The sequence below is a fragment of the Bubalus kerabau genome, chromosome 8, assembly GCF_029407905.1.
Source record: "Bubalus kerabau isolate K-KA32 ecotype Philippines breed swamp buffalo chromosome 8, PCC_UOA_SB_1v2, whole genome shotgun sequence".
NCBI lineage: Eukaryota > Metazoa > Chordata > Mammalia > Artiodactyla > Bovidae > Bubalus > Bubalus kerabau.
In genome coordinates this window covers 13,737,390-13,751,126 of record NC_073631.1, presented here as the reverse complement: position 1 = coordinate 13,751,126, position 13,737 = coordinate 13,737,390, and the positions used below count along the sequence as shown (strand labels likewise).

Below are 13,737 nucleotides of genomic sequence, written 5' to 3'. Positions count from 1 at the left end.
CAAAATACTTAAATGTCCCCCTAATATTCAGCCACGTTTAGTCTCTCTGTAACGCATTCAGTGTTACACACACGGTCAGACTTGTTTTCTACGCTCCCATTTTGTCACCCTGTATTCGTAATTATTCACTGCTTGCCCTGGGAGCCTAAGACTTAGAACCACTCCAGCCTAGCATGGAAGAGCTTTCACGATGTGATCTCATTTTATCTTTCCCATCTAAGCCAAGTAGAAAACCTCAACAGCTTCTTAATTCCAGTTCCAATGGCACAAAAATTGAATCCAGTCTCTCCATCATTTTCAGCCCTTATGAAAATTTTCAGCGGGCACTTTGAATTGATATTTTATTGCTTCAGAATTGGGGTATGGGTGGGAGGGGGCCCCTTTACATTAATGGTTTATTTGCAGAGCTGCTTTACTCTAGTTTTAGTTTTTTTCCTGAAACCCCATCCCCAATTCTTGCCTTTTATTTGTGTGGTAGTTCAGAATTTGGCATTTCAAATATCACCTTCCCCTGTCCTTCAGAACTATTCAACATTCCCCAGTAACACGTCTAACAAATTACCATTCTCATAGCTTTGTCCACATTTAAAAACTCAATAAATGTTTACTAAATGTTCATTGCCATCCTAGTCTGGGCATATTGTGACAAATTACACTTCCCGGCTTCACGGGGGACTGGAAGAGTCAGACAACCCAACAGACAATCACGGACCCGTGGGATAAGTACTCCGAGAGAGAAACGCCAGTGAGCGCTGCCCAGGGAGGAACAACCCCGAGCTGGACACCGTGGAAGCGTTCCGAGGGAGGTGACCCTAAACGGGGACATGATTCAGCATTTAAGTGACAAAACAATGAGCCAGATAAGCAGGGGAAGAGATGAGCTGTGTTATAGGCAGGACACCAGACCATAAAAAGCCCCGGAGGCTTGAGCCAACACTGTGATTTGCGAGAAGCCACAGGTATCCGGAGGCACCCAGAAAGTATCCTGCGATGCAGGACACGGAGTCGAAGGCCCGAGGTCGGGGGAGAAACACCTACAGCTCCAACAAGAACTAGTCTTGCCGAGCTAACTCGGTATTAGAGCAGTACGGAATCTGCCACCCTCTTAATTTGTATCCATTCTAATACTCTTCCTATCTTTCAGCCAGACTGATGTACCAAAAAGGCAGATCTGATTATTTAAATGTCCGCTTTTAGCTCTTTCAAGGATCCCCATTGTCCTCATGACGAAATGCAAACCCGTTAGTTAGCACAGCGGCATGGAAGCTTCTTGTGACCCTGCCGACCTTGCCAGGACTAATCAAAATACCTTCTGCAGTAACAGAGAGAAGCAATTGGAGTCACCTTGGTGGAGATAGAAAAGAAAAAGGAAAAAACAAACAAAACAAAAACAGGAGCTTACAGGAGTCTGCAAGGGTAGTTGATGAATGATAGAAATGTGAACTAGGAAAAGTGAGGGAAAGGAACCATTGTGTGATCAATTTCAAGTTTCTTTCAGATTATAGGAGATTATAGAGATTACAGGAGAGATGGATGTCCTTCACATAGGACAAGTAATATTTTGGGAAAGGCAGATAAAGAATTTAATTAGAAATGTGATGCGTTTGGCTTATCCACGTGGCAATGTCCAATAGAAGTAGATATAGAAATGTGTTTCAAGAGAGAATTCTGTACTAAAGGTACAGGTTTGGGAGACAATCATATAGCTGTTTCAGCTGATGGTGTAGGAATGGAGGATATGGCCTATAGAGAAGTTAAAAAAAAAAAAGTCAAAAATGAAGGGACAAAAGCAAGCACAAAAGTAAGAACATCTATTTGAGAAAGCCTATTTTTTAAGGGTCAGTGGAAAATGAGCCTGCAATAGAGATGAAAGGTTAGATGAAAGGAAGAAACACAAGAAAATATCGTATTAGGGAAGCCAGAGAGGATAAAGTGGGCAGGCACCTAGACTCAATGTTGCGAGTAAGTCAAATGGGATAAGGATTGAGAGATTGCAACTGGATTTAACTAAGAGAAGTGAGGAAAAGCAAACATTGCGTGTACACAACAATTTCAATCAGTTTGATATATACTCCTTACTCTATCTCCCCTTTTTGAAATCTTACAATTCCCTATAGTTTAACTTAAATACTGCTTCTTTTTTAAGTCTTTCCAGTGGTCAATTCCCCTGCTCTCAAGCAAGATATAATATCACACCCTGTGATATCTCTTTCCTTGGGGCTTCCAGGGGTAGCATGCATGCACACCTGTGTGTGTGTGCCTCTGTGTATATAAAGTATTCTTCCCTTTTGTCATTCATTCATTGAAATAAACTCTTAATCTCTTGATATAACAGTGTATTGGGGGAAAATATGAGTTTTATAACTCCCCTCCCTGCAAAGATTGCAATCTAGAAATATCCCCTTTCAGCACCCAAATGTCTCCCAGCATATGTGTGTACTTAGAAGCTGCACAGGTGAATTATACAAGTGAAAGATGCCAATTTTGGATCACAAAGTATACCATTTTATATTTGTTTAATGACATTTTATTCTCCGTTTTCTGTTGTGGAATATCTGGGTTTTTTTTTTTAATTTCCCTACTATATTAAAAAGGACATTCACATATTTATCCCATATCCAGCACACACAAGAGACCATCTCTTCTCTTCGTGAAATGGGTTAAATTTACCTAAACATGACCATGCTTTTTTTTTTTCCCTGTAATTATTTTTGTTGCATTGAGGCTTAAGTTTTCCCACCTTTATGGTATCAGCTCAATATTGCTACAGATTTTAGCCCCTTGTCTCTCAAATCAATAACCCATTCACATCTCAAAGCTTCTTACACCCACACTCTTTTTTCTGGATTGAGTTGGTGTTGATTGGAAGAGCCAACTCTGTTCTCTTCATTGAGCATTTAAAACAGAACTTACCTATTCAGAGCATAGCATTTTGTTTAGGCATGCAGAAGCATTTCCCACCGGCCTCTTTACACTTTCTTAATCACAAAGTGGATTCTTCTACTTCTCCCATGCTTCTTGCACTAGGCGGAAGCTACTTAAGTAGTATTTATTTTCTGTAGAAAAGAAAAAAAATAGAACTGACCTCTCTCATGTTACCAATATGGACTGGCATCCTGGGAGCAATTAATTCTCAACTATTTGAATAACTGATCATCAGCAAGTTAATACCTTTAACACGTTAGGAATATAAATAAAATAATTACGAAGCAGCTATAATTCACTGAAGTCCTACTGTGCGGGAGAGAGTGATGTGCTGTCAGTTCTCATGACAGCCCTATGGAAGATTATCGATCCCAGTCCATAAGTGAGGAAGCAGAGACACAGACAGCCAATGAGGCTCACCATGCTTCTCGGAAGGGGCAGAGCTGGAACTCAAGCCTGCTTGCCTAATGCCAAAAGGTTGGTTTATTTCACAACTGCAGTCAAATGAAATTTTGATGACAACTTAGACATCTTTTATTAGAATTGTATATATGAATTGTCTTGAATGATCAGAGCCTTTAATAACCAATGGAATGGGGAGCACCTCTCCATGGACATTTTAAGTCGGTCTCTCTGGAGGTGTCAAGCTCAGTTTTCACACCCACTAAGGTTTTAGGAACTAAGCCTCTCGCAGTAACCAATGCCCAGGAATTTGGACGCATTCGCCTGCGTTCCTGAGCCTCCCCTGGTTCACGCCATACGCCAAGTGGGCGTTCTAGGCAGCCATGTATGTATGTAGGAATTTCATGCACAGCAGTTAAATGTGACATTAGTTCTTCTAGGACTTTAGGCTTTTATGTCTGACCCAGCCTATTTCTATGAACTAAGCAAATTAATTTGTTGTAAACAAATATGAATTTGGTGTCAGCTGACTATGAAAACTCTATTTATCCCTTTCTGGAGCCCAAAAGTAATAGCACTTACCCCAGGACTAGACTAGGAAAAAATTATCACTTTGATGATAATTTTTAAAGGAAAATTATGCCATTTTTTTAGAAATTTCCTCTCTGGTGGGGTTTTCATGAAGTCAACTTGGGCAACAAGGGAAAAAAGGACAGGTGACATGCATTGCTGCCAAATTTAAATTTCAAATGGACTCAACTCATACATTAATTAACCCAAACTTCAGCATAATTATTTGTTGCTAACCTTAAGTCCGACAGACAGAATTCTTACAAGCAGGAGAGTGTAGAAAATGTCAGTGTTTACGGACATTGAGGTGGGATCTGTTTAGCCCAAGATTCAGAGAAGTTCCGGCACAGAGAGCACAATAATGCAGATTGCTTTAACACCTCATTCCCTGGACCCACCACAGGGCTAAAAGGTCAGGACAATATTAGAACACTTTTTCATCCCTAACATCATATAGACTGCAAAGATGGCATTAAGGCAAAAGAAAAAATCCCAGCAAAGTGGTGAGTGATCACTTGCTCGAGGGCCAATTCAGGAACAACGAGACTTTACAGGCTTGCTCCTTTTCCCCATTCAAAAACAAGAATGATTTTATTGCCTCCAATGAGGAAAACGTATATTCTTGCAAATTAGATATATCATTTTAGTGAATAGAAGGTCAATGAGAAACTTGGCCTTTCTTCTTAGCTGCTGAAGTGTTAATAATTGGGGCAGATTTGAGTAGTGGCAACTTGGAGTCAGCATATATCAACGCTGGAAGTTGTCTCTCTGAGCTGCATTTTAATTTGTGAAAAGGCACTCCTAGTATTTGAAGTGATGCCATACGTTTTCTCGGTAGCTAATATTTTATCCATATTTTTGATGCGGAGTTGAACGCTTTCACTAAAGAGCAGACTGAGGCAGGGATGACGTAGTCCTCCCCAGATGCCAGTGCTGCCCTGTGAGCTCCAGCCTTCTGACTCCAAGTCCAGTGCCTCCCTGAAGAGTCTGCAAAGGGGCAGGGAGTCATGAACATTTGCAGGCAAATATTTGCATGAATGTACTTAGAGATGACCACATGGAGCGCTAAACACATGAATAAGAGTGGCCCTGGGCTACATTCCATAAGAGGCCCAGCCTGTCTCTGGAGTCCCCTCCCTTCCCTTACTTTCCCAAAGCCCTACTGCTCACAGTATTCCCCTTTATTCCAGAAACCTGTTCTCCTAAGAAAAAGCCCCACTGCTTGTCTCTCCACAGTCTCCCCCTCAACTCCTTTTTGCCCCCACCCCCAAATCAATTGCTTTTCTTTTACCCTATTCCTACAAACCCTGCCATCTGCAGATTATCTGGTAGTGGCATAAACCCTTGCTGTCTTCAAGAAAAAAACAATCACGTTATCAATGATTCAGGAGGTAATTCTTGAACCTGGCATTCACTGACATGTGTTATTTGACCAATCAGTTTGGATCTTTGGTATCAACTTTGAAGCTTGATGCTACCCTGGAGCATATTAAAAGCTTCAAAGTCCTATTTGCCCTGTATCCTCCGCGGGCAGTGTAACCAACCAGGGTCATCCCTGGCAGGGCCGCTCCCCTGGCTCCTGGCTGGCCTGCTCACTGGGCCTTGCACCCCTCCCCTACATAGTCTCTGCTCACACCTGACGTAAACTCCTAGCATGTAGATCAGAGCAGGTATCCCCCCGTGCATCATCATTAAGGGCTTCCCACCACCCCCATGCCCTTGCTGCCCCACTCTTCGTTGTGGCCTTTAGCGCTCTGTGACCTGGATGTCCCAGCCTCACTGCTCCCATCCCATTTACCTGGACCCCTCAATCCATTCACCAGAGCACAACACGTCTTTTTCCTCCTCACACCCTCCACAGGAGGTCTTCCCTCCGTCCACGATGCTCTTTCACTCACGTTCACGTCTCTAGCTGCTTCCCTTACTTCAAACCTTAGCTTAAATGTCACTCCCTCAAAGAGGTCCACCACAGTCAATCACGCTTTCTAAAGTATGTGTTGCCCTGTTCATCTCTCTCTCTCAGCTCCGTGATTATTTCCTAATAGTTAGAACAGTTCATAATCATTTTATTTTCCGTTCTTGTCTCTTTTCTGTCACCTTCATTAGAATATAAAGCCCATCGGGTCTGTCCTGTTGATTCTTTTTATTTCCAGCACTCGATTAATATGTATTTAACAAATGAAGGTATATATTCATTTAATCTTGTCCTCACAGCATTTCTCAATTTACACAGCCACAAGACCGTTTTGTGATACACCAGTTCTTAATACCCTGCTGAAAATCTTTGGGAAATCTGCCTTTTCAGAAAGTTAAGATAATAACAGGAACTTTAAGTACTGATGCAAGGGTGGCTTGGGGCACGTGGGCCTTTTTGATCATTTTCAAATTTCCTCTTAGATACAGCTGTTCACAGTGGGATTGACCATATGATGTCATATTCATGAGTCTAAATGGGTCTGGTACCTGCTGAGACAGAACCATATCCAGGCTTGTAAGAGCTAATTTTAGTCTGTATCGCTTTGGAGGATATGTGTTTTCTTAAAAAATCTAATCATTTTTATAAATATTCATAATTATATCTTCTGTTCACAGCCTTGGTTGAATCTGTAATTTTTACCAAGATTATCACCTGCCTGCTTTGCTGCCTGTATATAAAGACAGGCATTTCTAAGTAAAATGCTGAAGAACTTTCCATGAATTCTTTGGTTCAAATGGATTTTTCCTAAGTATTTCAAGTTGCAATATGCAAAACTAGCTGAGGAAAAGGCATTCTGTCACAACAACCAACTTGTACATGGTAGGTTCTTAGGAATTAAGTTTTGGTGTTGTAACTGACAGGAACAAAGTCCAATGTGAAACTTTGACCAATATCTGATTCACAACAAAATGTGTAATTTTTCATTTTCAGGGAAAATATGTATTAAAAAATTTCAAGGAAGCTTGGTAATAAAATAGATTTATTGAAATATTTCAATAATGATAATAACATCTAATAATTACATAGCACTTACTATGAGCCAGTAATGTTCTAAGCCTTTTATAGATATTAATATATTTAATCTTCATAGCAACACTCTCAGGTAGGTACAATTATTATCCCCTTTGCACAATAAGGAAACGGAAGCAGGTAGAGGTAAGTTACTTATGGAAGAACACACAGCCAACCCAGGACAGAATTGGAAAATGAAGGAGGTCTGGCTTCAGAGAGTAAGTAAATCCTAAAAGAAAAGTGTGTTTATTGTACATTTATGTTAAAAGCTTTACAGTCAAAGTGTTGTTATCATGATGTAAAATGTCAACACGACATTATAAACAACTATACTTCAATAAAATAAATTTAATAAATAATGTAAAATGTCTTTCACTTTTAAATTTTTTTCAACAGGGGATCCATGGATTTCTCTCTTTTTAGAAAATTAAAGAAATTGAAGTGGTTTTCCTTATTTGTTCTAAATCTTAATCTCTCCAGCGGTCATAGGATGCACCTGATGTGATAGTATTCCACTGTGGTTTATAAGAAGGGGAAATTATGCTTTGCCAAGTTGACATCTCATTCATAAAAAGCAGAGTCAAATGCGAAAACTCTGTTCTATTGTAAAGGTGCAATTTCTACTTAAAAACAAAAGCAAAATTTTGTCTTAGCAAAATATAGTTTTAAATAGCATTTCAAAACTATGTCTTGATTACTTACATGAAAATTAGTCAGAAACCCATGATAGATAGGGTTTTAATGATGTGGAGGGAAAAAAAATTGCTCTAAAAATGGCGAGTACAAATACATTGAACTTTAATCAGTCTAAAAATGGTCAAGTTTCCTATTCACTCACTTGAAGATGATAAACTTTCCAAGATCTATTTTGGACCATGGCAGCACTTTTCCACGTGTTGTGAATGGTCTTATTTCCCTGTGAGATGACCACTTTGGCACTCTGTGTACTTGTGCAGTGGGTGGGGAATCTGTTCAGAGAGTCAAAGGAAAATCTGTGTGTGTTTCCATGTTCAAGCTGCTCAGCCTTTTGCAAGTGATTTTTATTTACCATCTCTGATATGTTTTTAGTTTATTTACCATATCTGCAGTTATTTTCCTTTCTAATATCAATTTTAGCTCTTTTGTTTACTATTTTTTAATTTTTCACATATGCTATTATGTGATATGTTTCAGTCTAAAGCTTTTTTCCCCCTCCACTGTTAAGGCCAATTTTAAGAATAATGAAAGAAAGAATGGAAAACATGTGTTTATGGGGTATTTCACAAAATATTGATCTAGAACCTAACTGCCTCACATTAGCCTATCCAATTTCACTGTGAATCAGGTCATTTTTCCAGCAATAGGTTATCATTTTAGAGGCAAGGGAAATGAATGTACTCTAAAGGAAGAAGGTTTAATCCTCCAAAGTTGTATGAAGTGTAATCACATTCGTGGATGGGGGGAAATGTATATACAGCACAAGGAGAAGCAGTTTTTTGTATTTCAATCTAGTTGGAAAAGAAAATCTACTCTTAATATTTACTGTGTCGATTTGATATGATACTACATTCTAAGTACTCAAGAAAAATAAAAGGGCTCAGGATCATCTTTGCCCTTCATCAATCTCAAAATATTACAGAGAAATATTTATATTACCCTCAGTTAACACAAAATATCCTCTGAGGACAGGAAAAAAATAAATAAATCACTTGGTCTTTAACACAGACACTTGTCTTGAATGCTTTTGAAGATTGATCAGTGTCTGTAGCAGAACAGAGCGCTTATCATCCTATTCTGTTTAGGGAACCTTCAGATAGGTAAATTAGCCTAATCAATTTAGCAGAAGTCCAAAGTTTCATAGACATTGCCTTGTAGAATTTATTTAATCCCAGCCTAAGTTCTTCTCTGCCAGAAAGCCAAAGAACAGTCTGGCTTACAAATGAAGAAGAACAGACCGACTCTGATGATAACAGATTGGAGCTGGAAAGGTGAGATGGAACCTTTCTTTGTTGATTTAACGATTTTTTCCCAGCCCCCTTCCAGTCTGTACCACCTCTTAGCATAACAAGGACAATACTTTTAAGTCCTTCTTCATATTTATTTAAATGCCCAGCTAAATGATTCAGAATAAAACCCAAAGTTTTAATAACACCAGGTTTTGACAATAAAAGTTGTCTCTCACTATCCATTTGTCATGTGTCCCTGTTCCCAAACTTCATTCAGATTCTTAACACCTAGTTATGTTCCTTTAAGTTAGTCCATGACCTACTTGTGTATTTGATGAATTTGCAAAAGAATGTAACACCTTTCTCTCATGCTCCCTCTTCTCAGTCACTTACCAACCTTCTAAAACTACCTTTTCCCCACTCCTTAGTATGCATCTTCTTACATATAATTAGAGAAGATCTTAGCTGTCCTAATCCAACCCCTTCATCATACAGATGAAGAAATAAAGGAAATATGACACCTCCGGTATCACATAGATGTTTCACTTTATCCCCTTAGTCAGATGTTTTGGGGGAACAGTAAAAAATAGCTGTTCTAGTTCCATACTATGGTGCATTGAACAATTTTTAGATTTGGAGGTATGTATTAGAAAGAAAATAGGACATTCTCTATCAAGGAAAATTCTCCATCAGATCATAGCCGTACAAGCTGAATTTATCCTTCCTTTTGATCTCATTACTGTCCAGAATCTACAACTGCCAGATACCACCCCACAATAAAGAAAAGAAAGGGTTGAGATCCAGACATAACCCCCGTAATAACTAGCAGGTAGAAATGTGGGGAGCTAGATGGCACCTTAGGGGACCCCCTGAGTTGTCCATGCTGATGGACATGAAAATAGACTTAGGCAGAAGAGAAAACAATCTTATCTGGTCTTACCATTATTCATTGTTTCCAAGCTGGAAAAAAAAATTTTTTTGAGTCTCTTGTCTTTTTTCTTTCCTCTTCACAATACTTTTAAGCTGAGCTCTGAAATAGGTATTGCTGAGTTTTTAAGTGATAATCACGAATGTGCTTTGCTTTTAGGATTTTTCAGTGTGCTTGTTTTAATAACATTCAAAACTTTCCCAAGGCAGTTTGCTGATGGAATTGCTTTCAGGTGCATTCAGGACCTTAAGGGACAAATAGATGGGACAGGTGAGTTTTTAGGCAGATGATGGAGGGATTGGCTGGGACAGAGTTTCAAGTACAACACCAAAGAGGGGCTTGGAGGTGTCAAGGACCTCCTGCCAACTGTGCATGCACTAGGGGAATGTGGAAGGGAAATGCCACAAAAAATAGTAAGGACTACCATGTATTGGGCTTTTGACAAGTGCCATTCTATGCACCAACACACCCACTCCAGTGTTCTTGCCTGGAGAATTCCAGGGACAATGGGGCCTGGTGGGCTGCCATCTATGGAGTCGCACAGAGTCGGACACGACTGAAGCAACTTAGCAGCAGCAGCAGCATGCACCAACACAGATTGTCTCATTTAGGCTCCACAACAATCCTGCAAGCTAGCTATTTTTATTTCCATTTTACAGATAGGTAAACTGAAAATCAAAGAAGCTAAATAAATGAATAATAATAAAGGAAATAAGTATAATTATAATTATTAATAATATGTTAACAATAGATTAATTTTAAAACTAACATTTTGGAGGGCTGACTATGTTCTTAAGTGAATTATCCCATTTAATACTCATAATAATCAAGGCGTTATTATCATACTCTTTTTACTTCCTGGGAATAATGAGCCTTAGGGACATAAGGAAAGATGATGTAACTGGAAGCAGAGGCAAGATTTAAACGCAAACAGCCAAACTGCAGAGCCCATGGTAGAGCGGCACACCATCCTGTGCTATGAAAAGCAGAACTTGCTTTCTCACCCAGGTCTGTCTGCTGCTCAGTCATGATTTTTTCACAGTCCCACATGGTCTTTAAAATAGGAGTTCTCAACTTTCATCCGATGACCCATGTGGATCCATGATGAGGTTTCACTGTCTGGCAGCAAAATTAAAAAGCTCAAAGAGCATGTCAAGAGTTTGTCCTATCAATAAGTGTGTTCAATTTAAAGGATTGAGCTTTGTTCTGAGATATATTCATCCCTTTCTGGAACAACAACAAAAAAAAGTCCATTCTTTTTAATCTAATGATGATAATAGTTGATGACAGGTTTTTAAAAAGACTCTTTATTTAAAAATTATGAATTCATCAACCCTATGTCCCCTACCTCACACTGGAGACAATAGGAGAGGAATTGTACTTATTAATAAATTTTGAAATCAAGGCTTTTCTTAGAAAGAATGCCGCTAGGGATGAAGAGTGGTACAGAAAGCAAACTCTGTAAAATATCCCAAGATTAACCTTTATGCTAGTAAGTACCACTTTGTAGTTTTTTAAAAATTTTCAAGGAAACAGGTTATACTTGAAAGAAAATGGTATCAGTGAATACACATATATTTACAGTATAGCCCTCTTCGTATTCAAAACACCTAAGCCTGGGTTGAGTGAAGCACACAGCATCTAGGAAGAAAATTCACATTCAGTATCTCATTTGATCCCCACTCATGGGAGAAGGCAATGGCACCCCACTCCAGTACTCTTGCCTGGAAAATCCCATGGACAGAGGAGCCTGGTAGGCTGCAGTCCATGGGGTCGCAAAGAGTCAGACACAACTGAGTGACTTCACTTTCACTTTTCACTTTCACGCATCGGAGAAGGAAATGGCAACCCACTCCAGTGTTCTTGCCTGGAGAATCCCAGGGACGGGGGAGCATGGTGGGCTGCCATTTCTGGGGTCGCACAGAGTCGGACATGACTGAAGCGACTTAGCAGCAGCAGCAACACTCTATGATGCAGTACATGCTTTAAAGCAGAATGTACTGCTTATTAACATTTTTTGGCCTCGCTTAGCTAACTCCGCTTCCTTTAAAGAAGGAATTATTTCTATCTTAAAGAATTATTTATAGATTTACTATAAAGTAGGAAAAGTGTCAAGAATGACACAAGATAAACAGCAGTCAGTAACTGCTATCTATTTTATAATTATTTTGATCCTCATTTTATAGAAAAGGAAACTTTAACTCAGGTTAAAATGTGCGCTAAAAGAGTCCATTTAGTTTAGTAACAAAGTTGGGGCTTGAGCCTAGTTCTGTTCACAGCCCAAAGCGTCTCTTGGTTACCCCTCACCCACAATTTTATGTGAACCCCAAACCTTCTTTCTGCTATCCCACACCACAATTCCACTGATGGCAAAACCCTGAGAAATCCCATTGATTTAAATGTGCCTCCGTTATTCTGTGGATGTATGTTTTAGACTATGGTGTCCATATGGGCACAGTATATAAGTTTCTCAGAAGGAAAATCAGATGAAATGAAAATGATTGATTGCATATATCCATCCAATAAAAACATTAAAACAAAGACAAGGGGGAATGGAAATTGTAAAGATCACCAGATGACAATATCTTGCAGGGCATAAAGGAGGGAGTCACTGAAGGTCATCAGTTTCATAGGAAGATAAAATTTGAAAGTGGATCCGTGACTTTTATGTCTATAAAAAAAAAAAAATACCTAATTGTGTGATTAGTCCAGAACTAGCAAATCTGTTTTTCTAAATTACAAATACTGATCATCAGTGTGTTGTTTATGTCTATTTAAATTACCTGAAGAGCAACTTCATCTCCCTAGAAGACAGTGTGGCTTTGATTGCCAATGGAAGATTAGAAAAAGTAGACATTTCAATGATTCCTCACAAAGAAGCTTTGTTTCCATCATAATGCTAAAGAATAAGACGTTTCTGTCTTTTTAAGAAAAAGGAGAAGTATGACATGTTTCAGTCCTCAGAGCACGTGAATGAGGAAGGAAAACCAATTCCTTTTCTTTCAGAGGGGTTTTCTCTTAATATAGCAGGCTCTAATTTAGAGTTCCATCTCTTGTTTTGAGCTCATTAGTGATCTGGATCTTAAATAGCTGCTTCTAATATATTCAGGGACAAGTGTATAGGAATACACAATGTGTTGTGAGAATAAATATCTTGAACTTAAAAAATTTTAACAAATATTAAGTTTCATATCTTCCTGTGATGTGGGGTATAGTTGTGCAGCAGAGAGCTTGTCACATGGTCTGTCAGCCACCAGACAGGGAAGATAACAAGGCTGGACCTCCAAAGGAAAGTTGTTCAAGAGACAGGGACACCACTGAGAGAATGAGAGAGAGAAAGATAACATTTGGGAATCTCAATTATCAAATGCACTGATTATGAAAAGGGCTTGAAAATATTTGTATTCAAAGGCCAACATATTTTTTAAAGATTAACTTTGCTCCATGAAAAGTAAAGAGTACAAATATTCAAAATGTTTTTTTTTCAAGTACCAGGTCTTTCTCCAGAAACTCTTCACTACACCTAAAGGTGAGAAGGTGGGGGTGCTCACAGCATTTAGCTTCGGGCCTTAAAAATTTATTTCAGGTAATAAAAACACTTTAGGCTAAATAATCAAGCTGACCACTAAAGGTGAAAGTCCCAGGAAGTAGCTATTTTTCTTCCTGAAACAAATGGCAGAATAATGTCCTTTTAAATAGTACAAATAATTAAACAGTTGTCAAACCTTGGTATACAAAGAAATAAAGATCCTTCCAATACAACAGTTTTGGAAACTATGACTGCTGGCATGATAATTATATGAAAGACAGAAATTGCTTTCTTTCTTTCTAAAAATTGGATATAGGGCAGTAGTCATAAGGGTGTTTTTATTTTTGTTTTATGTTTTCTATATTTGTTTGTTTTAACAATAAAAAAAGTTTTAAGAAAAAGAAAAAATATGGATGTAAAAGAGACTTACATTTAAATTTGTTTATTCAAACCACATGTATTAAGTGCT

At 38.7% G+C, this 13,737-nt stretch overlaps 1 protein-coding gene across 2 annotated transcripts in view; it reads right to left on the bottom strand.

Moving 5' to 3' along the window:
• The window catches only part of GNGT1 (G protein subunit gamma transducin 1), a 446,502-nt gene that overhangs the window by 344,595 nt on the left and 88,170 nt on the right, over nucleotides 1-13,737 (bottom strand). Inside the window, exon 1 of one of the 2 annotated variants that reach the window (XM_055589735.1) lies at nucleotides 2,914-3,019. The exons of the other annotated variant lie outside the window; for it this stretch is intronic. The gene's annotated coding sequence lies outside the window, so the exon portion shown is untranslated. Of the gene's footprint in view, nucleotides 1-2,913; nucleotides 3,020-13,737 lie in introns of those variants that run through there. 2 annotated transcript variants of the gene reach the window in all.